The sequence below is a fragment of the Mustela nivalis genome, assembly GCF_964662115.1.
Source record: "Mustela nivalis genome assembly, chromosome: 1".
Classification (NCBI taxonomy): Eukaryota; Metazoa; Chordata; class Mammalia; order Carnivora; family Mustelidae; genus Mustela; species Mustela nivalis.
In genome coordinates, this window is record NC_139020.1 from 184,050,959 (window position 1) to 184,073,330 (window position 22,372).

The 22,372-nt window shown below is 41.3% G+C and overlaps 1 protein-coding gene and 1 long non-coding RNA gene across 10 annotated transcripts in view; one reads left to right on the forward strand and one right to left on the reverse strand.

The window, feature by feature from the left end:
* Positions 1-22,372, forward strand: part of LOC309862833 (uncharacterized protein) — a 472,598-nt gene that overhangs the window by 379,151 nt on the left and 71,075 nt on the right. The window lies entirely within an intron of this gene.
* Positions 1-22,372, reverse strand: part of LOC309862847 — a 385,689-nt gene that overhangs the window by 216,984 nt on the left and 146,333 nt on the right. Inside the window, exon 3 of one of the 8 annotated variants that reach the window (XR_014310748.1) lies at positions 1,114-1,407. The exons of the other annotated variants lie outside the window; for them this stretch is intronic. This is a non-coding gene — a long non-coding RNA (uncharacterized lncRNA). Of the gene's footprint in view, positions 1-1,113; positions 1,408-22,372 lie in introns of those variants that run through there. 8 annotated transcript variants of the gene reach the window in all.

Genomic DNA, 22,372 nt, shown 5'->3' on the forward strand with positions numbered 1-22,372 from the left:
ATGAATGTCTATGCTACCTAAAGCAATCTACACATTTAATGCAATTCCTATCAAAGTACCATCCATCTTTTTCAAAGAAATGGAACAAATAATTCTAAAATTTATATGGAACCAGAAAAGACCTCGAATAGCCAAAGGGATATTGAAAAAGAAAGCCAACGTTGGTGGCATCACAATTCCGGACTTCAAGCTCTATTACAAAGCTGTCATCATCAAGACAGCATGGTACTGGCACAAAAACAGACACATAGATCAATGGAACAGAATAGAGAGCCCAGAAATAGACCCTCAACTCTACAGTCAACTAATCTTTGACAAAGCAGGAAAGAATGTCCAATGGAAAAAAGACAGCCTCTTCAATAAATGGTGCTGGGAAAATTGGACAGCCACATGCAGAAGAATGGAACTGGACCATTTCCTTACACCACACACAAAAATAGACTCAAAATGGATGAAGGACCTCAATGTGCGAAAGGAATCCATCAAAATCCTTGAGGAGAACACAGGCAGCAACCTCTTCGACCTCAGCCGCAGCAACATCTTCCTAGGAACAATGCCAAAGGCAAGGGAAGCAAGGGCAAAAATGAACTATTGGGATTTCATCAAGAACACTATTCCCATTTTTGAAATGAGAAAGTCCTGTTGCTGGTAACCTGAAAACCAGTGATTCAGAAGAGCCTGAGACTTCTCTGCCTGCCATGCACAGGTACTCTGAGAACTCAGAGAAAGGAAAGGTTGATTCTGGTTGGGGATTTGTGGAAGGCTTCTTGGAGAATTTAGGATTTCAAGCATGTGATAGATTTCAACAAAAAGACTATCTACAGTGGAGGGAACCAAAGGACAAAAGAAGAAAAGTGGAACAAAAATTCTGGACCTAGTTCTTGGAGGATGTCGCTATTTCAGCATTCTAGGAAACCAGCAGTTCCCAAGAGGTGTTCCATAGAGCACCGTCTCTGTTGGATGTCAGCCGGGGTTCAACAGTGTTCTATGGTCAAATGGGTTTGGAAAATGCTGGATTAAAAGGGTTGACAGGCAGTTTACCACAGTACTGCGCAGAGCCTTGAATAGGTTGATGTGCTTTATGAGGGAATAAAACTCAGAGCATTTCTCAGATTTATTTGACCAGAGAACATCCATTTATTTTTTCCTTTCTTAAAAAGCAGTTGACAGACTAATGTTCCATAGGCCATATGTAAGAGAAATAATGCTGTTTGCTGTGGGAAATATTAACAGAAATGAACATTAGGAAAATTGGCTTGATAATGGCGGGAAAGGTTTCCTTAGAAGGAGGTGAGAGGCAGACATGAAGAGCAGATAGAAGGTCAGGGTAGGCATGTTGGCGAGGAGTCATGATGACCTGAAGAGGAGTTCTGGAAGTGGGAATAAAAATTCACAAATCACTGTGCCCTGTAAAAGAAAAAAAAAATTGGAAACAATAGCGAAATACTAGACACAGACTGGGTTTTAGATGGTTTTGAGAAATTATTTTATATGTTAATTTTATATTATAATAGCATTGTGGTTTTAGAAAAATCTCCATTGTGATTTTAGAAAAATCTTCATCTGTTAGATACTTAACTGAAATATTTATGGGTAAAATGTTTTACTTTAAAAGAATGCAGTTCTTAAAAAAGGAGTAGGTGAAGCAGGAATAGCAAGATGTTGATAAGGCTAATGAGTTAGATAATTTCCTTGACTTTTGTGTATGCTTGCATATTTCCATAATAAGAAGTTAAAAATAAAATCAAGGAGAGATTGGGAAGGAATATTCTTCACTATCTTAGGTTGGGCTCCCTAGGAAATTGGCTCCGGGGTAGAGATTTGCATGCAATGCTCTCAAGGTGAAACCCCATGGGGGAATGCAGAAACAGAACTGGGCCCCAGGAGATGCTGAAATCACAGCAAGGCATCAGTCTCTCCAGGCTGGGATGGCCCTCAGGTCACCTGATGTCAGGGAGCCAGCCTTTCATGTCCCTCTCCCTTCCCTCCCATTCACATACACATATTGGCCAGTCATTGGATTGTGAGCCATCCCTAGAGAATCCCTTAGGACAGGGCACTATTTGGCTAACACTTCCCAGAGGAGGACTCCAGGGTCAAGAATCTGAGCTTACAGCAACTGAGGTACTAAGAACCTCATTCCTGGATGAGGAATCTGGATGGCATACATGGCACCCAACACACTCTCCATTTCTTTCTTTAAACATTTATAACAATGACATTTTTCTTCCATGCCGCATGCCGTTGATGATTATGTGTGTGTTTGTTGGCTGTTATAAAAGAGTGGCATATTTGCATAAAAGGGGCATGTGTTGACAAGAAATAGATCTATTGCTTTAAATTCATCTTGCAAGTGGTTTTCATTGAAAGAGCAGGAAACTAATGTCCTTTTAAAACTTTATTAAAATCATCTGGATATACTCAACCTAATAAAACCAGAGTACACGGCTGCTGAACTTCCTGTAGCTTTAGATATAGAGCAAAGAGAGGCTTATGTGATATCCTACATTTGAAATTGTGTAGAAAGATATGTTAGTGGCCTAAGTAAATATGTATTTTATAAAGCAGATTCACAAATAGCCTTCCTGCTCTGTTTCTGTTGGTGTGACTTTCTGTATGTCTTTGGCATTCTGTCTCACTTGGTGTCTTCATTCTCTGTGCATCTGTATACATTGGTGCTATTTTACTGGGGCTGCTGTCTTTTCTGTTTGGTCAAAGACATTTCCCTTCTCTACTCAAGAAAGGTCAATTCTGAAGTGAAACTTTGCCAAGAGCTGAATCTCCCCCAGCTTAAGAGGCATTTCACTTCTCTCACTTAAAGAAGCAAGTTGTGCCTTCATCATAATTGGATTCTGCTTAATCTAGCCATTTTAATGATTAATTATAAATGGGAGCTCCAAGAGGGGTGGGGTGGCCATATTTAATGAGGTCACTCAGGTAGCCGAGGTTCTCGTTTGGGTATTGCAATCTTGTACTGACTTTTTGCAAAAAAGGGTCAAATAATCTGGACCTTGTTGTTGAGTTACTTTAGAGAAAATGCCACTACTGGTAATTAGGGATGTAAATGCATTTAAGTACGCACAAACCCAAACCTCTACCAAAATCTAGCATACAATTTCAATTACATTTGATTCTGGGGTTCTGAAATGCAAAGGAAAACACAGAACACTGTTGGATAAAACTCCTGTGCAATAGGGAACTAGGAGGAAGTCTTGAATAGCATTACTCCAGCCAACATACACAAGCTTAACATTACTTTTTGAACCTATGGCCATGTGCATTAAAGATGAATATTTTGCCTATGAAAAATTAATGTCCCAGAGCTCTGATTACCATTGTTTCTTTGTGAAATGGAGTATGCAAAATGTCCTTTAAAAATGCATCCTTTTGGTGAATAGATTGCTTTTCCTCTTTTGGCTTGTGCTACTAGTTGGAAAGGCCCCTGAAGGAGTGTTAAGCAAATGAGCAAATAGTTATAAAAGTGCCAACTAGATTCACGGGAGCATGGAGATGGATGGAATCAGTGAGTGAGACCAATTTTCATCCTGTGTGAAACAAACAAAATGTCCTTTCTCCTTTCTTTCTTTCTTTTTTTTTTTTTTTTTTTTTTTTTTTTGCTTGATCCTTTAAAAAGGTATATGCTTATCACTCTTTTCTTGGTTAACAGATACATTTTTAAACAAAGAAGACTCTTTTTGAAGGCCACTATAAAAAGAACCCAGCTAAAGAAGATGGAGCTGGCCTGGGGGCTCTGTGAGTTATCAGGTAAATGTTATGTCTGGAGTACAGACCGAGATAACCAAGCCTCATGGGGGCCTTGGATCAATCTAATTCTGATGAATGACCAGTTTGGTAAATATTATTTACATTACTACACAAGTCGGCTCTGTTCCATTCATGTTTGAACAACCCACAGAGTCTGCTGTGGTGTGGCCTCTCGAGTAATCCCCACGGACTGGCTTTCCCCACTGTTAACTCACAATTAGAAGGATAATTAGTAATGAGGGCGCTTTGCTTTTGAACTAAAAATGAAAACATGAGTGAATAGCTCAATAATCTAGAATTGCAGCCATTCATGAGCCACAGACCTCAAAACTCTATTCTCCAATGATCCACGAAGATGGTAGAATTACATTAAGAAATTTGCTTCTCTTTTTGTTTTAAAGAATGCCATTGTTAAACAGGACAGGATTTCAAAAGAAAAACATTTCAAGCATAGTTTTATCCCTCTTATACACGTTTTTCTTTATCTGCGTTTTCTTCCTCTCTTTATTTACCTGTATTCATTTATCCACTCATTTATTCTGTATGTAAGTCTTACTAGGCACTAACATGTGTCAGTCAGTGGTTTAGGCCAGAGATCAGCAAACATTTTCCATGATGGGCCACATAGTAAAAGATTGAGATTTGGGGGGCCACCCAGGCTCAGTTACAACTGCTCAGGTAAGCCATTGCAGGGCAAAGGAAGCCCCAGACAATAAGGAAACATGTTTGGTGGTGTTCCAATAAAACTTTATTTATAAAACAGACAGTGTGTCAGATTTGGCCAGCTGGCTACAGTTGGCCAAACCCTGCCACAAGGCCATGGAATTATTGAGACCAAAAAGTAGACAAAATCTCATTGAACATACACTGCAGTTGAAGGAGACAGATAATAACAAACAAAAAGTTTTAGAGAGTAACAAGTACAATAACAAGTAACAAGTACAATGAATTAGAATCATAGTATACCTTCAATTTGGTGCTCTATTTTACTGAATATTAATTTGTGACTGTTTTATACATAGCTACACTATCTTCATATTTATTGGCCTCACACTATATTGCCTCATTGCTTATCCCATATTTTACTTAATCTTTCCTCTTTGTGTATATTTAGCTAAACCTAATTTGTAAGCATCCAAATGAAGGAAACAAATAAATCCAGGTGTTCATCTTACAAGAAACTTTCTAATTCTTTGTTTCTGCTTTAGCCATATAAGTCCAGTAATTCTAAATAAGGAGAAAAGCAGACATGAGGAAGGTAAATGTAAGAAGTGTTTTCCCTATGCAAAAAAAAAAAAAAAAAAAGAAGAAGAATTTGTCCATGTCAGATATCCTACAGTTTCAGGGTGGTCCTAAAAATCAGGCTCCAGAAGCCTGGATAGTTTTGAAGAAAGGGAGCTAACAAGTGGGAACTCACACTTCCTGTTGATGTCCTGTATTTTGCCACTGGGCATTAGCCCTTCACAGTTTACCATATCAGAAACAATAATATGGGGCACTTGGGTGGCTCAGTGGGTTAAAGCCTCTGCCTTCAGCTTGGGTGATGATCCCAGGGTCCTGGGTCTGAGCCCCGCATCAGGCTCTCTGCTCGGTGGGGAGCCCACTTCTCCCTCTCTCTCTGCTTCCCTCTCTGCCTGCTTGTGATTTCTGTCAAATAAATAAATAAATCTTTAAAAAAAAAAGAAAGAAAGAAACAAAAATCTCTCAGAGGAAGATGCTCTTATTCAAACCCATCACGCATTGATTGAGTGCTGACTGGATGCAAAGCACAGTTCGTGACTCTGTGCTATAGGAAGGGTCTGGGATGCATCTGATAAAGTCCCTTCTCTCCAGGTGGCAACAAGGACCTACAAGGATGGGATAGATTCAAACCCAGCAGTGTCAAGTGATGGGATATACTGGAGGCAAACCTTACACCCGACTGCTTAGGGTTCCACATGCGTGGGACCACTTCTCTTTCAGAAGTATTTGTTCCTCATTTGCTCTCCTTTTTGGGAAGAAGGTAACCTCTTTAGTAGGAGTGACTGGAAAAACTTAGGGGTGCCAGGCTTTCTGTATTCTGTATTCTCGTTTTAGGTAATGACAGTGACAAACATCTATTACTAGAGTTTCTCTGTGCCACACAGCAATCTTCATCTGTTCAATCCTCATGACACTCCTGGGAGGTGCAACTATTACCATCCCCTTCTGACAGATGAGGAGACTGTTACAGGGACATGGAGAGATGGGGTTTGCTGCTTGGCTAATGAATGGCGTGGGCAGCTGCACTCACACATCTAATGCCACCATCCGTGCTCTCAACTCTGCTCTACGACTCACCTGAGACCTGAGAGTGTTCTGTTCTATTCTGCCATGATAGAAGCATCCCTAGGACAGAGACAGGATCCATGCTTTGCTCATACCCTCTCTGTCTCTGATGGAGGAAAACAAGCAATTTCTGTGTGCAGGTACACGGCTTTCTTTGGGTGAGCGGTACCGGTTGTGAGATTTGGCAGAGATGGATGGAAAAACCAATCCATCTTCTTGAAATGAGCGATATCAGTAATAAAACAAGTATTTTCATCTCTCTTGGCTTCACTCCTCTATCTATTTTCTTAAATCTTGGTTCTCAATATAGAGGGAAAACGATGCGATTCGTTCTTCCCCTAAAGCTCTAACATATGCATGACTAACAGCAGTAGTAAAGAGACGCTAACAATAATCCCGGCACAGCAGCACGGTGCTAAACGCTTCCGTTATGTATTGTCTCCCTGAATTTTCACCGCAAGCCCAAATGAGTCAGTACTACATTTCCCAGAAGGGATTAAATTTTAAGTTGTCAGATAGGCTTCTGGTAAATAAAAGGGGGAATGACTGTTTTATTGGCTACATGGCATACTAACAGGCAAGCCCAACATTGACGGCAATGGTCTTTGATGTCAACATCAAATAATTTGGCTTCTCACAGCATCACTCATAAGAGCTGATATTTCACTCATAAGTCAAAATACTTCGGTGGTACTGGTTAGCAAAAGCAGGATGAAATTAGGTGAAGGTACTTCATTTGAAAATCTCTTTGATCTGTCGACTTCTTCTCATCTCCTCTGGCATTACCCTAGACAAGCCACCATCATCTCTCACTTGTGTTACTGAAACAGCCCCCATACCGTCAACCCTATGTATGCTTGTCCATGTCAAATGTCTTCTCTATAATAAGGAAGCACGATCTTGTTAAAGGTCACTCTTGCGCACAGAACACCTGTCTTCCAATATTTCTTAAGATGAAGATCAAAATTCTCAACACACCCATCAAAGCTCTGTAAGGTCTGTTCCCTGTCTGCAGCTCCAGCCGCGTTTCCTCCCCCTCCCCTTTCTGTGCCCCATCTGTACTGGTCTAGTTCCATTCCTGGGCTATCTCATCCTCCTTCCTGATCTGTTCATTGTTCCCTCTCCCTGAAATATCCTTCCCTATCTCAGTTTTCACGTCCACAAACATACTTGTCTTTCAGGTTTCAGCTGAAATGTTGCTTCCTCCGAATTTCTTAACCGCCCAGCCTAGGTCTCCTTGTTCCTATCCTATTTCTATAATCTATAGGACTTACCTCAATTTGTAGTTATTGGGTGTTTTTCATTACTTGTTTTTGTCTGACTTTATCTAAATAAGGCTCCATGAGGGCAAGGTCCAATTCTGCCTTGCTCACCACTTTGCTCTCAGTGCCCAGCACAGTACCTGGCACATACTCACCCTGTACATATTATTGAATTGGGGCCACAGAATACAGTTGTGCAGGCTGTGTACTGTCCATCTCCAGGGGCAGCATCCACATAAACAATGATATCAGTGGTGCTGCCCCGTGATGGGCAATACAGCAGCCCTGTATTGAAAGACAGATGAGTGAATAAATGAATGAGTAAATAAAACCATTGATACAGAACTATCTTTGTGGGTAAAATGATATTTGATGTCCAGTATTTCCTAAAAACTATAAAATTCCATGTAGTTATATACGTCTTGCATACTTGTCACACAGAAGTGATTATTTGAGCATTTTGTCTGTTCTAAATGAGATCGTTTTTGCTCTTATTTGAATTCCACAAACACTCTTTCATAATCCTGAACTTGGTCCACAACCCTCCAGGTGCCAGTATAAAGTCCCTCTTTGGCTTTTTAATTGTACAGGGATCTCATTTTTAACTTGCAGGTGAAAATGAGCTGAAGCTATATTCCATTTGTGAGTCAAAGTATGTTTTTAATACAGTATTCTTATTCAATGGGGCCCTTGAGTAATATCTGCAATGTATTATAATATGCTGGTAAAATATATACAACCCTTGGGGGAAGAAAAAAGTGACACCCCAATGAAGATTATAGATCACGGTATTGAAAGCTGGATTAGCTGGCACAGGGGACTATAGATAACGAAGTGTCTACTGGAGATAATAAATCTTGGCCGTGATACCAATCTCAAAGTCTTGCCACACATCTCCAATCTATGTATGACCCCAGGCTTCCCTGCAGCAGAAAATGAGCCATGATTATTACTCATGCCATTTATTAATAAACTTGTAAAGGGTAGTGGCACAGAAAAGTAAAATGGGAATGCTTCTGCGTGCACTTGGCGTGGGTAAACTGTGGTTTCCTAGGGCCAAGAATTGTTATATCATCCCCAATACTGTTACTGTTTTACCTTGTATCTGAAATTTCTGCATTCTACAGGGAGACTGTAAGTTCCCCAAGGACAAGACCTATGTCTTAAATTTGTTTTTGTACCTAACTTACATGATCATGACGGTACCTTGAATGTAGAGAGTTTCCTGGTCTTGATACTCACTGGATGATTGAACGAAATTTCTGAACCAAATGGCTTAATTAAACCAGAGTTAAAATTCCACACTGCCCCCCAAACCTTACTATATTAATTTTTCAGACTAAGAACACAGTATTGACTTGGGCAAGTTTTTCATCTGGAGTTAGCCCATGAGATAGTAGATGCCCTGATGCACCACTCATAGACTCCTTTGGGAGTGAAGGACTTCCTCTCCCAGCTGCTGGCAGTACAGATAGGCAGCAACCCTCGGTTATCTGCCCCCTTTGGGGAAAGACCAGTAAGGGAAGCTGCCTTGCCACTGCAGGACTAGCATCTGCCAATAATGGGTTAACACGAGTTTATAAAAGCCAGGTCCTCTCTCTCCAACTCAGGATGCTGTTGTGGGACCTCCGCATCTCCAGAGCTTCTAATGGGGTCCACTGAGGCCTTTGCTGAGAACACAGTACAGTCCACTTCTCTCTGTGTCCCATCCGGCTTTTGTCCCACCCCCGTCCACAGGTGCTGATCCCAAGAGCACTTCCTAATAAACCTTCTAAATGCTAATAATTGACCCTGAGTTAGCTTCCTCCAGAGCCCAACCTATAACCCCTGCCTCTATGTTTCAATAGAATTAAACACAAAGCAATCGATTCAAGGACTTCTCTCCCCCCATTTGAATGACCTAGTAACAAATGATGCTATTATTTGAGAAAGTTACAGGATCTTGGGAGCAGCTGCAGCAAGAGTTGGATTCACACTCTTCATGTAATACACAGACTCTCATAGCCAGGAGGAACCAGGAGTGTTTCTCAGCGTTCCACAGGAATGCTGCTCCCCCAGCCACACGAGGAATTCAGGGAAGTGTGGTTGCAACACAAGGGCACACTGAATAGTGAGCAGTATCAAGAGTCCTTGCCTCTTTAATTGACCTCCAGAAAACTGCTTTTCTTGAATGATTGCTTGTTGTTTGTTGACATCGCATTCCTCAAACTCTGCATTAACATGACATCCCTTTAGGAAATCTACAGAACGGGGCACCTGGTTGACTCCGATGGTGGAGCAGGTGACTCTTGATATCCAGGTCATGAGTTCAAGCCCCACACTGGGTTATGGAGACTACTTAAAGAAAATAAAATTTAAAATAAATTCAAAAAATCTTTTACAAAATTGGAAAGTTATCATTTTTCCTTATAAATGCAATAAAATATAATTACTGATGACACTATAGTATAATGATGCTTAATCATCTATTCTAAGGAGTCAGCAAACACTGGGCTGGGGGAGAACTCCAGCTCACAGGGCATAGAGTCCAGCCACATTCATTTAATCCAGGCACACGATTGTCTCTGGTGGCTTTCACGCCACCACAACAGAATCAAATGGTTGTGACGGAGATGCCATGGCCCCCAAAGTCTGACATATTTCCTATCTGGCCCTTTACGGAAAGAGGTTGCTGACCTCTGTTTCAGTATAGTAATAAATGTTGTATGTGTATACCCACGTGCATGGGCATGTACAGAAAAGACAAACAATGTCTGGTCATTGCTATTAGAGGGGAGTTTTTTAATATTCTTCTTTTTGTGTTTCTCGTGTATTTTTCACAAGAAACATTTCCTAGTAAGAAAGCCAGTGAGGGCTATTTACCATCTGTGCTTTTTCTATTCTAAACCATTTAGAATTTTGCCCTAGCTAGCTGCCTATGAAAAATACATTGATCAGAAGTTAGAAGCCAGCTCTGAGTATGTGCGCACTGAAAGATTTGTTTCATAAGACTTCTCATGTCTAAGGAAAATATGTAAAAAATGCAGTGTAGAGAAGATTGTCCAGCTAGTGGACTAAGCATCCAGCTGGCCATAAGAAGTTTAAGAATTAAGACAACCACAACAACAACAACAACAACCCTGATTGTTTTGTGACAGCAGGTTCCTTTTGGTAAGCTTACACACATTATGGTAAGAAATAGGACTTATTCAACCTCTCATTTGTAATGCTTTTTAAATTCTCCTTGGTGCAGGAAAATGGCCTCCATTTTCCAAAAATGGGCCATTTCTGGGCTGGAAAAATAACACTGTGGCCCTGACAATAATACCGTTAGCCATTCTGAGCAATTTTCTTAGTAAATAGCGAGTTCCCTGATCAGTGCTTTTTTTTTTTTTTTAAGATTTATATACTTATTTATTGGACAGAGAGAGATCATAAGCAGGCAGAGAGGCAGGCAGAGAGGCAGAGCGGGAAGCAGGCTCCCCGCTGAGCAGAGAGCCCGATGCAGGGCTTGATCCCAGGACCCTTAGATCATGACTTGAGCTGAAGGCAGAGGCTTAGCCCACTGAGCCACCCAGGCAACCCCGCCTACTCGGTGCTTTTACCAGCATTTCTTTTTTCAACAAAATAGGGAGAAAAACTTCTCTCAGCCTATTTATCAGATGAGAAAACTGAGCCTCCAGTAAGCTGAAGAGGTGGCTGAAGAGTCACCGCGAAAACATGGCTTAGTCAGAAGTCAAGCCACCTCTCTCTGACTCTAGAATGTAGAGTCCTCGCTCACCGTGCTGGGCTATCTCCTGACCATTTGCCTGTTCCAAAACGTGGTGTATCCCCAGCACCCATCCCAGGAGACACATGTAATGAGTACTCAGTAAATATCCTCAGAATGACCAAAAGAGCGTTCTCTTTAGTCTATTACGTAAGAACTAGCCCAAGGAACTAGGTGTTGTGGCCTTACGATGTCTTGGAAGGTCATAATTTTCACCTATCAGGTTATCTGGAGACTGTATTTTCAGTTGACATAAAGCATTAGCACACTATTTCTATGGAATACCAAAACACTTCTGATTTTATTTATTTATTTATTAAAGATTTTATTTATTTGACAGAGAGAAATCACAAGTAGACAGAGAGGCAGGCAGAGAGAGAGAGGGAAGCAGGCTCCCCGCTGAGCAGAGAGCCCGATGCGGGACTCAATCCCAGGACCCTGAGATCATGACCTGAGCCGAAGGCAGCAGTTTAACCCACTGAGCCACCCAGGCGCCCCAACACTTCTGATTTTAAATAACAGTTTAAGGAAAGCTTTTGTGTAAACATGTTAGAAGTCCAAATTGATGACCTTATTCAAATAAATATTACATTTTGTATAGCGGTCATATTTACTTACCCTGATATTACATATTAGTATCACACAGAGAAATATGAATATATGATTTATAGTTCCATTTTCTTCTACTCTCTTAAGCATTTGAAAATGCTCTTTCTTTGCCCACTTGAAACCTGGGGTTTGTTTTTTTTTTTAACTATTTGAATTAAAGCAAGTATTACTAGATTTCTGACTTGGATCCGTGTAGAGGCTGGAAAACATATCTATTCATAATTGATTTTTTCCTGTTAGTGAATCAAAAGAGAATGGATCTTTAACATTACTTAGCCACACCAAATGAAAAGTCAATTATTGCCAAATCTTTCTATTTTATAGATTGAATTGTGTATTTTGAATCCTTCCATTATGCCTTAATTTAAGAGAAAATAAAATTTGGATTTGGAAATGAAATCTAAAAGTTAAGGTTTCCCCACAAATTGTGGCAATTTGTATTGTCATTTAAAATACATGGAGGGGCTCCTGGGTGGCTCAGTGGGTTAAAGCCTCTGCCTTTCGGCTTAGGTCATGATCCCAGGGTCCTTGGGATCAAGTCGGACTCCCTGCTCAGCGGGGAGCCTGTCTTCTCCTCTCTCTCTGTCTGCCTCTCTGGCTACTTGTGATCTCTGTCAAATAAATAAATAAAATCTTTAAAAAGAAATAATAGGGGTGCCTGGGTGGCTCAGTGGGTTAAGCCTCTGCCTTAAGCTCAGGATCATGACCTGGGATAGAGCCCCGCATCAGACTATCTGCTTCACAGGAAACCTGCTTCCCCCTCTTTCTCTGTGCGCCTGGGTCTCTGCCTACTTGTGGTCTCTGTCAAATAAATAGATAAAATCTTTTAAAATAATAATAATAATAATAAATAAATAAATAAATAAATAAAATACATTGAGAGAGGGGGCACCTGGCTGGCTCAATTGGTAGAGCGAGAATGCAATTCTTGATCTTGGGGTCATGAATTCAAGCCCCACACTGGGTGTACAGCTTACTTAAAAGGAAGAAAGAAAGAAATGTATGTGATTCTTCCTACCATAATCATGTAAAAAATAAAAATACATTAGGGGCGCCTGGATGGCTCAGTCAGTTAAGCTTCTTGACTTTTGGTTTCAGCTCAGGTGGTGCCTGATCTCAGGGTCAGGATACAGAGCCCCCATTGGGCTTGGTGCTTAGTGAGGAGTTGGCTTGGGATTTTCTCTCTCTTTCTCCCCATCTGCCCCTCCTCCCCCTACTCTCGTTCTCTGGAAAAAACAAACAAACAAAGAAACAAAAACCTTTAAAAAAATACAGTCATGGAGAAATAAAAATAGAATTTATTTTCAAACCCTCACCTATGCCAGGTTTGACAGCATGCCAACCAAAAGAGTACTTTATCATGATTACCATCTGACAGAAGAGAAACCTCCGAGGCTCAGAGAGGTCAGGAAATTTGCCCAGTGGTCCTACAGCCATAAAAGAGCAAAGCTGGGATGTGAATTCAGTGTTTTAGACTCTACGGCAAAAGTTCTTAAGCTCAGACACTTGTGCTGGCCTGGGCCTTGGAGGACTTAGTGTTGGCCTTGCACTCTGCTCATTAGATGCCACGAGCACAACCCCCAACCATGGCCAAGTTGTAACCACCAGAAATGTCTCCAGAAATGTCCTGGGACTGGGGTGCAAAATCACCTCTTGTTCACAACCACTGCCCTAGAGCTCCTGTCTTAACTGTGATGCTTTTCTGCCTGCCTTTCAATGTCGGTCAAGTTCAAACTTGTGGACTGGGCCCCCAGCAAGCTTGTCACAGCCCATGCACATCTGGGCCTTGGCCAGCTTAGTTTCTCCCTCATTTTACCTAGGAAGGAAATGCCTGCCACCCATAGTCTGGGGTGGTTTGGGATATATACCCGAAGCTAAAATTAATAAAAAAGAATAATGAATTGCCCTGCTCTCATTACCAGAAATCTGAGCCACAACTGGATCCATGTGCCCTGGGATGAGATTGTTAAAAAGAAAGGGTAGTGGGGAGGCTTATTCAAGCTCAGAGTACTCACGATTTCACTTAGAATTAATTTGAGGAAGAAATAGAATAAGAATTGCAAAGTCATCAAAGATGATGGCTTTTCCTTTATGACCCTTGGCACCAGAACAAAGAGCCTATTTTTGTGGGGTTTTGTTTCTTTTTTTTTTTTTTTGGATATCCAGAATAAAGAGAATAAAAAATGTTTAGGTAATGTTTGGATGGTTTCGAGACCGTACATACATTAGTGATAGGTCAATTAATATCTGAACAGTTCAAAGAGGCAATTATTTTAATTTATAAATCACTTCAGAGGTAAGGAACTGCCAACCCTTAATGTGGTTTTTACAAATAAGAGTGCTCATTGTTATGTGTGTTTGTGTGTGTGTGCGTTTCTACCCATGTCATTCTATCTGGCCTGAATTTTCCGACCAGATCGCATACCTCGGTGATTATGTATTTGTCTCTAGAGCACTGCCAAATACATAAAGCATTGTATCTGCAATTTGACCCTTGGCTGAGACCACCCTATTTTTCGAGTTTTCACTATGCTGAAAGGTACCACCATGCACAGTGTTGTTTCCAGAAACGGCCTTCTTACATTACACTCTAAATGGCAGCGTCTGGGAGCTAAGACTCCCCAGAGGGTTATAATGTCTCTTGGTAATCATTCCAACAGGGAAGAAGGCCCAGGGATTTCTGGGCACAGGGGACTTATCAGACACTTTGACAGTTGGTGCAAAGTCTTCAAGTGGCAATTTTGAGATTCCTTTTAAAACGATATAATAAGCGTCCCTATATTTTATCTTATTTTATTTATTATTTTCTCAAAGATTTTATTTTTAAGTAATCTTTACACCCAGTGTGGGGTTTGAGCCCACAACCCCAAGATTAGGAGCCACGTGCTCCTCTGAGTCACATGCTCCTGCCAGCCAGGCACCCCTATTTTACTTATTTTTAATTACTGAGTAACAACAAAGTGCCACACGTAGTGCTCAGTGCTAGGGCTCTTAGAGGATGCAAGACAAAAATAATCTGATGGTGAAGCTGGAAATTGTAGTATAGTCTGAGGAGTGCAGTCATGGGGAAAGTATAAGCGGAGAAGCCCAGACTGAGGATATGTTGGTTGGGGAAGCTTCCAGAAGGAAGTGATTGATCTCTGCTTCAAAGCTCAAAGAATAGATATTGGTTTGGTAAAGTGGAGGTTCCAGGAAGAAGGATAGAAAATGGGAAGAGGCCCAGAGGCAAAGAGAGAGAGTGTGGTGATTTCAGGAACGTGAAGGAAACAGGGCTGGGGTCTAGAGAGGAAAAGTGAGGGACAAACCGTGAAGCTAGATATGAGCTCGGGCAGGGTTGTAAAATATTCTGCAAGGCATGTTCCAGAGTTTGACTTTATCTTAATGGCACTTGCATGTGATGGACATGCTTTGAGCTGAGACTGGTATGATCAGATTGATAGAAAACAACAGGAGAGGAGGAAAACAGCTGGGGAAGGGATGAGGGACTGGAGCAGGGAAGGCGGTGCATGGCTTGTGTCCATGGGCAGGGAAGGCGGTGCATAGCTTGTGTCCATGGGCAGGGAAGGCGGTGCATGGCTTGTGTCCATGGGCAGGGAAGGCAGTGCATGGCTTGTGTCCATGGGTTCAAGAACTGGAAAGAAGGAGCTTGTAGATGATGTTTAATGGAAATAAGAGATTTTAGTTAAGACTAATAAAGATCTGAGTAATAATAAACTCACCGATAACCCATTATATAGATCCCTTCCCTTTTAACTCCAAGTTTTTCTATTGCAAACTAACAAAAAGAAAATAATTAATCTATATGCCCTTGGTTTCATTAATTAAAAAATCACTGAGCAGCTACTACATGTCTGGCATGATTCTAGATAGTCAAGAATCCCTCCTGCAGACTGGAGACTATTCCTCTTTCCGCCAATTTCATTTTAGGGATGCAGACAGATAGTAACAGGAAATCAAAGCAGGGGTATTCACACAGCCTCCATGCTGTGAAGATGAGAAATTATGGGGTCACTTCAAACGCTGTGCCCTGTTGACATTTCAGCTGAAGCCAGAACCAAGGGGAGCCAGCCCTGAGAAGATCAATGGAGTAAGGCACCCAGTCTAGGCAACAGCACAGGCCTTGGGGTGGGAATGATCAAGATCTTCTGGGGACACAGAGACAAGTAGATGCACATCATGGAAGGCGTTGTGAGCTATGCCAAGACAACTGGATACTGTTCCACTGAGTTCTTATAGTCAGGGCTTCTTATGACTGGACATAATTAATTGCACTCCACTGGCTAGGGTAAATAATCCTTCTTTGAACTGTGGTACATCCTAGTCGTTAATGATGAAACATTTGGTTGTAGGTCTACTCTCTACCTTGAGATGATCTACTTTCTGGTGCCATGTACTTTGTTGGGGGAGAACAGACCAGATGGCCTGAGTAGCAGCCCTTCATTAAGGCAATGACAGTTTATGCCTGAAGACCAGGCTGCCAGGCTCTGACCAGTGGTTCAGGCCTTTTCTTGAAGGAAGGGCGAAACCATGCTCCGAGGTCATCCCAGCAGCTCTCCATAGAGGCACCGCACGTACCTGATCCCAGTGGGACTTTTGCTCTGTGCTGGCCTGCCGCTCCATCAAGAACTAATTCCCTCTTTAATCACAGGAAGTGTTTGGGAAACTGAAGTAAGGAGGGTCCTCACTGTGAATGTGTGTGTTTGAAGAGCTGTCTCGTGCCTTTGCCGAATTCCCTCCTGCCTCAGCCCAAAACGACAGCGAGAAGGCTCGGTTTATAAGCAGACACAGGTGGGGATCCCCCCTGGGGTTCACTCCCAGTTGGATGTATGGCCTCAGTTCCCGAGTCTCATAAGACCGTGATGAGAGAAACCTCAGGAAACTCTCATACTCTCCATAGAGTAGATTTTCTCACATTTACATAGCAACTGTGCTTCCTTGGGTTCTACATTTTTAGCAAAATAGCACACTTTCAAGCCTGCAAATAAAGGACTGGTGTTTCTTCTGCCCACCACTGTCTTCTGGAAATGTGAACTGAATATTATGAACTTGGCTTCATTTTATCATCACCAAAGACTGGCAGCCAACCAAGGTGCTGCTTATAAAGAAAACCTGGAGATTCTCTTTCTGATGAAAGACTCACCTAAAGGTTATAGTTTGTTGTTGAAGCCTTATCAGAGCCTTGTAAAGTCTTAAAACTACAAAACAAGATGAGGGTCCGAGAGGAAGAATTCTTAGGGAAGTTCAGTTATGCTGGGCTCACCTATAACTAGTTACATCATAGTGTTATGAAAACATTATCACGGTATTACAAAACATTTGTGAACGTACCATTAAATTATTTTTTGGTATTCTAATGGGATTACTTCATCACATTAAAATGAAAAATGTTTGCTATTGTGGCAAATATGTTAATAGCTTTCTGCTTTAACTGCATTCATTTTGGAACTTTTCAAGTACTTATTTGTCGAGGGGAGAAGAATACATTTCAGTGTGATACTTTCCATTTCTTCCTTCTAAAGTTACATTTCATGGCAGCTTATCTCAGTAAACAGAGGCATGGGGAGGCGGTCTTGCTTTGTGATCCACCGTGAACACTTCACTTGGATGGGAAGACTGTTGCAGAGATGGCATCTTAGGCTGTGGACTTAGAAAGACTAGAGTTCATGTCCAGTTCCATCCCTTACAGCCATGTGACCTCACTGCAGGTTACATTTGATGTCAGCCTCAGTGTACGTGTCTGTAAAATGGGGATAACACAGTAGTGTTGACCTTGTATGTTGTAATTAGATTTAAATATTATATGCCTCAAAACAACACTTAAAATGGCACTTGGTACATAGTGAGTTTTCAAAAACACCATTATCATTAACACCAATGAACTCTGCTACTTTAAGCAGGTTGCTTTATCACCTAGACTTTCAATTTCTTACTTTCAAAATAGATTTGGACTAGAACCAACATTTCTCAAATTTAATCATTCTTACACAGTCCTCAAAATTTGTGTTATTGGGGGGGGGGGGCGCGGAATATCCCTGCAATACAGCCTTGAAAAGAATAAAGCCATATATGCAGATACTAAGCATATCTGTATAAATGTGTAAATGTAAAATAAATCTGTAATTTAATATAGCATTGGCTTTAATTTAATTTTTTTTTAAGATTTTATTTATTTACCTGACAGAGATCACAAGTAGGAAGAGAGGCAGGCAGAGAGAGAGGAGGAAGCAGGCTCCCTGCTAAGCAGAGAGCCTGATGTGGGGCTGGATTTCAGGACTGTGGGATCATGACCTGAGCCAAAGGCAGAGGCTTAACCCAATGAGCCACCCAGGTGCCCCATGGCTTTAATTTTATTAATAAGGTATCCTAATCACAAATACCCATCTTTCCAGTGTGTTACTATAGAAGATCCTAACACTGGAGGTTTGACCCATTCATGGGTATCTCTGGGCACCATACCTATACCAAATGGGTTACCACTACCTTGCATACCTCAGGCTTATCTAGAGCTATAATAGCTTTTCATTTTAAATATACATTAATATGGACCTGTATGAAACCAGGAGGTACAGAGTAGTCACTGAGAGCAGCCCCTGAAGCTGGTAAGCCCAGGTTCCAATCCCAGCTCTGCCACTTCCTAGCTTCGTGATGATGGGCAAGTCATTTAACATAGCTCTGTCTCAATTTTCCTCATCTGTAAAATCAAGATAATAAGAATATAGTTAAGAGTGTTATTGTGGGTTAATATATGTACAGTGCTTAGATCAATGCCTGGTGTACCAGCATCTCCTCAGTGAATTACACCTACCAACATATACAAATGCATCACACTTCACCACACACTGTCCTGGATCATCTCTATGTTCCATTTTGGCTCTGAAGTCTTTAGGGGGCTGAGAAGAAGATCTGGGTCCTGAGACTCCATTACTGGAGGACACTCTATGTCTCTGGTTCAGGTTTTCCCCCTATAAAATTATTATAGTACCACTTCTCTCCAGGTATTTCCTGAGGATGTTAAGGTCTAGAATGGGTAGGGAGTCTGTATTTGAATAGCATTAATTCCCTCAAAACTTGACAGTAGAAGATCCCATTATTAATTGGCAGCTTATGACTCTTTAGCCTGCGCAGAGGATCAATGTGAGAACCAAATGTTGACTGATGACTCTCCATTGCTTAAGCAAAACCACGGGGGAAAAGAAAACCATTTCTCTAGCTACACTTTCCTGCCAACAGCATTGAAGAAAATGAGACATAACATGGATTCCATATGTCCAAATATATTACTATTCCATTTGGTCATAAAAAAATAAGTCTCTCTGGCTTACCGTATCTGAAACCCAAATTGTTTTTATCTCAGGCTGAAATCCTTCTTCTAAGTCTTCACACACCTGCATTACATTGACATCCAAAATAAGCACGACTCACTGAAAGTGTGAGATTTCTGTCCAAAAAAATGCTCCGCGGGGATGAGGGAATCTGTAAGCCCAGAGATTGGACGTAAAGTGTGTGGATAGTGGTGGTGGTGTGGGCGATGGACTGTAGTCGGCGTATGTATTGGGAGAAATCCAAAGGGACAAATCAAGTGTTTAAATTCTCAAGTAGAATTATTACGTGTTTCACTATTATGTCTTCGATAAGACAGATTTTGTAAATCACAATGAACTGGTAATTACATGGATACACTACGGCACATTTGAATAGATCACAGAGTCTCCTTGCCTTTCAGCTTGAATGTGGTCAGGTTTCACTTTGGGTAATAAACAAGGTCTTGTGTTAGAGCTGTACTCCTGGGGACAGATCTAAACCAAGGCAGCAAAGAGGGGTGATGTGGAGTGAAGCCAAGGGCCAGGAAAATTGTTTTATCCAATATTGGTTTTGTTCGTTGTGAAAGGAGACGACCCAAAGTCAAGAGAACATGTATGGTTTCATTTCACTTCATCTATTACCCAGCTAATTTGGAAGGAACAATAATTCCCTCATCGGAGACTGCCAGGTTCTCTGGAGTCCACGCATAGGAGTCCATTTCCAAGAGGGACTAAACTTGTGGCTGTGATTGTACTCAGCCCCATTCCTGATAAGATTCAATAATTTTTTTGGATAGGAAAATCATGATGTATATTCTATGCTACCAAATTAAAACTCATCCAACAAATTTGGCATCATATTGGGTTGTAGCTAGTTTATGGGGTGTGTAGCACCCTCCTCCAGTATCTTTTTTGGTAACCCTAATCCATTTGATAGACCTAGCTCAGATTGTTAACTAGGATGAGATTATCCCTGCCTCACTGCATCGTCTTTCCACCAATGTCCTTTCAGAGAGGAACCTCTTTGCTGCCCCCCTCCTCACCCTAGGCCAAGGCAGGTGAGGCCAGGCCATGATGGATTCTCTACAAGGATCAGGTTCCTGACTAATTCTGGTTCTTCTGGGCTGCCCACACTACTGTCTAATAAAATTCCTATTTAGCTTAAATTAGGCAAAGCCTATTTCTGTCTCTTGCACCAAAGAAGCCCATCTAATATATTTACCAAAATGTCACATATATACACATATATGTAATATATATTGGCACCTATATGATATTTTCATTATTTATTGAGAGTTTACCACACTCAGCACTCTTCTACGACTATTAACGTGTTGTAACGCATTCATGCTTACAAGTTTATAAAGATACTCTTCCCTGCCCACCCTTCAGCATGTCTCTTTCTGTTCCCTGTCCCTTTTCCCTTCTGTTTTTCAATGTACTTATCTCTTTCCAACATTCCTTGTAATTTTCTTATTAGGTTTATTGTTTATGTGTCTTCCCTCACTGGAATGTAAGCTCATTGCTATTTCTCAAGTGCCCAGGACAGTCTCTGACACATGACAGGGACTCAATAAATATGTGTTTAATTAATTAACTAGTTAACTCATGAGCCGCATGCTATTATTTGGTTTATAAGAATATTCCTTTAAATTCGGGATCCCCGTCCACCTACCTTGCAGGATCTGGTTAGGTAAAATGTTTGCTCTCCTCTCTAAAGCTTTTTGAGTGTGAGCTAGATTTTCACATCTGTGCTCTTGCCCAGCAACAGGGGACTAGATCAAATGACCTCCTGAGAGCTGTCTGGCCCTTGACATTCTAATTCAATTCCACTTAAATGTCCTAAAAGTAATTTGTAGAGAAATTCTTTTTCACCCACCCCCCTACCCCCCTACCACCCCCCCCTCCCCGTTGGAGTGCACATTTATCTAATTATTTCCTTGGTAGATTGACCTAGCTTTGAAGGAGTTCCATGCCAGCTCTCATGCATTTTCTCTAAGCACTCACTTTATAAAACTAAGAGACTAAAGACTCAGCTCTCTAGGGAATTAAATTGCATTCAAATAAGATTAAGGATTTTTGAGTCACAAAAGCAAGGACAATCAGAGGCTAACTAAGAAGAGGCAATTGTTCGGCAAACTAATCCAGACATGTAATTCACAAAGGGACTCTCACAATTGGTCAAGAAAGAAAATGCCTGTGAAGGATTGGGAGGGCTGCCCTGAGTGAGGGGAGACTTCTTCCTTCCCAGGTTTAAAACCCTGGCCCTCCCTTCCTAGAGAGCGAATATATTTATTCTCTAAATTTAGTCGATTTTGGCCCAATACCCTTCCACTGAACTGGATTAGATAAGAGCCTTCGAGAGACCTTGGATTCAATCTTGAGAATGCTGAACTCTAGCTAGTTTCTCTAAAGAGCCATGGCTCGGTGAGGTGGTGTTGGGGTGATGTGAGATCTGTTGATGTTGATCTAAGGAGGTTCGTGTGTCACCCCTCAGCTCAAGCAGGGATTCTTAACCTCTTGTGGGCCGTGGACTTCTTCACAGAATGTTTTACAGTGGGTAAAATAAAGAACATAAGATTTCAAAGCAATGTAATTATATTGAATTTCATTTCTCAAAATATGTTTTTTTTTCAAAAACAGATCAGTAGTACACATGTTTATTAATACATTGCATATCAAGGGTTAGTGTAGGTCTCAAAATTGCTGTCATTAGAAAGTGGTGATAAGCTTAAATGATAATTGGAAGTATTTCACATCTGAACTGCCATGTGAAAAATATGTACAATTTAAGTAAGTGATACACTCATAGGTATAGCTACTAATACTGTGGTATATTGCCTACATTTATAATCAAAGAAAATGCCAAATTTTAGTTAGATGGTAACAAAAATAATGGTATTATTTCACAGATGCCGCAGCTTCTAGCCCAGGTTAAGAGCTCCTGGCATAGAGATCACAGGGCCCAGGTAGCCTCCCCACTAAGCATTGCACCATGAGATGCCTTTGGTTGCTGACATTTGTTTAAACTATTACCCCCAAGAAAATGTTCCCGTTGGCTCAGATCCACAATGAGAAAGCTTAAAAAATTGGAAAAATATCAGTACCTGCCATGCGTGTCTTATGCTTAAAGAAATGACCTCTTTAGGCTAGTAGGCAGAGAGCCCCAAGCTGCCATAATAGAGTCAGAGCTCAGACAGTAGTGTGACCAACCTGATATGGGGCTCAATCCCACGACCCTGAGGTCATGACCTGAGCCGAAATCAAGTCAGCCACTTAACCACCTGAGCGATCCAGGCGCCCCCTATCTTAACCACTGGGCTCTGCACTGAGCATGGAGCCTCCTCGGGATTCTCTCCCTCTCTCTCTCTCCCCTGCCC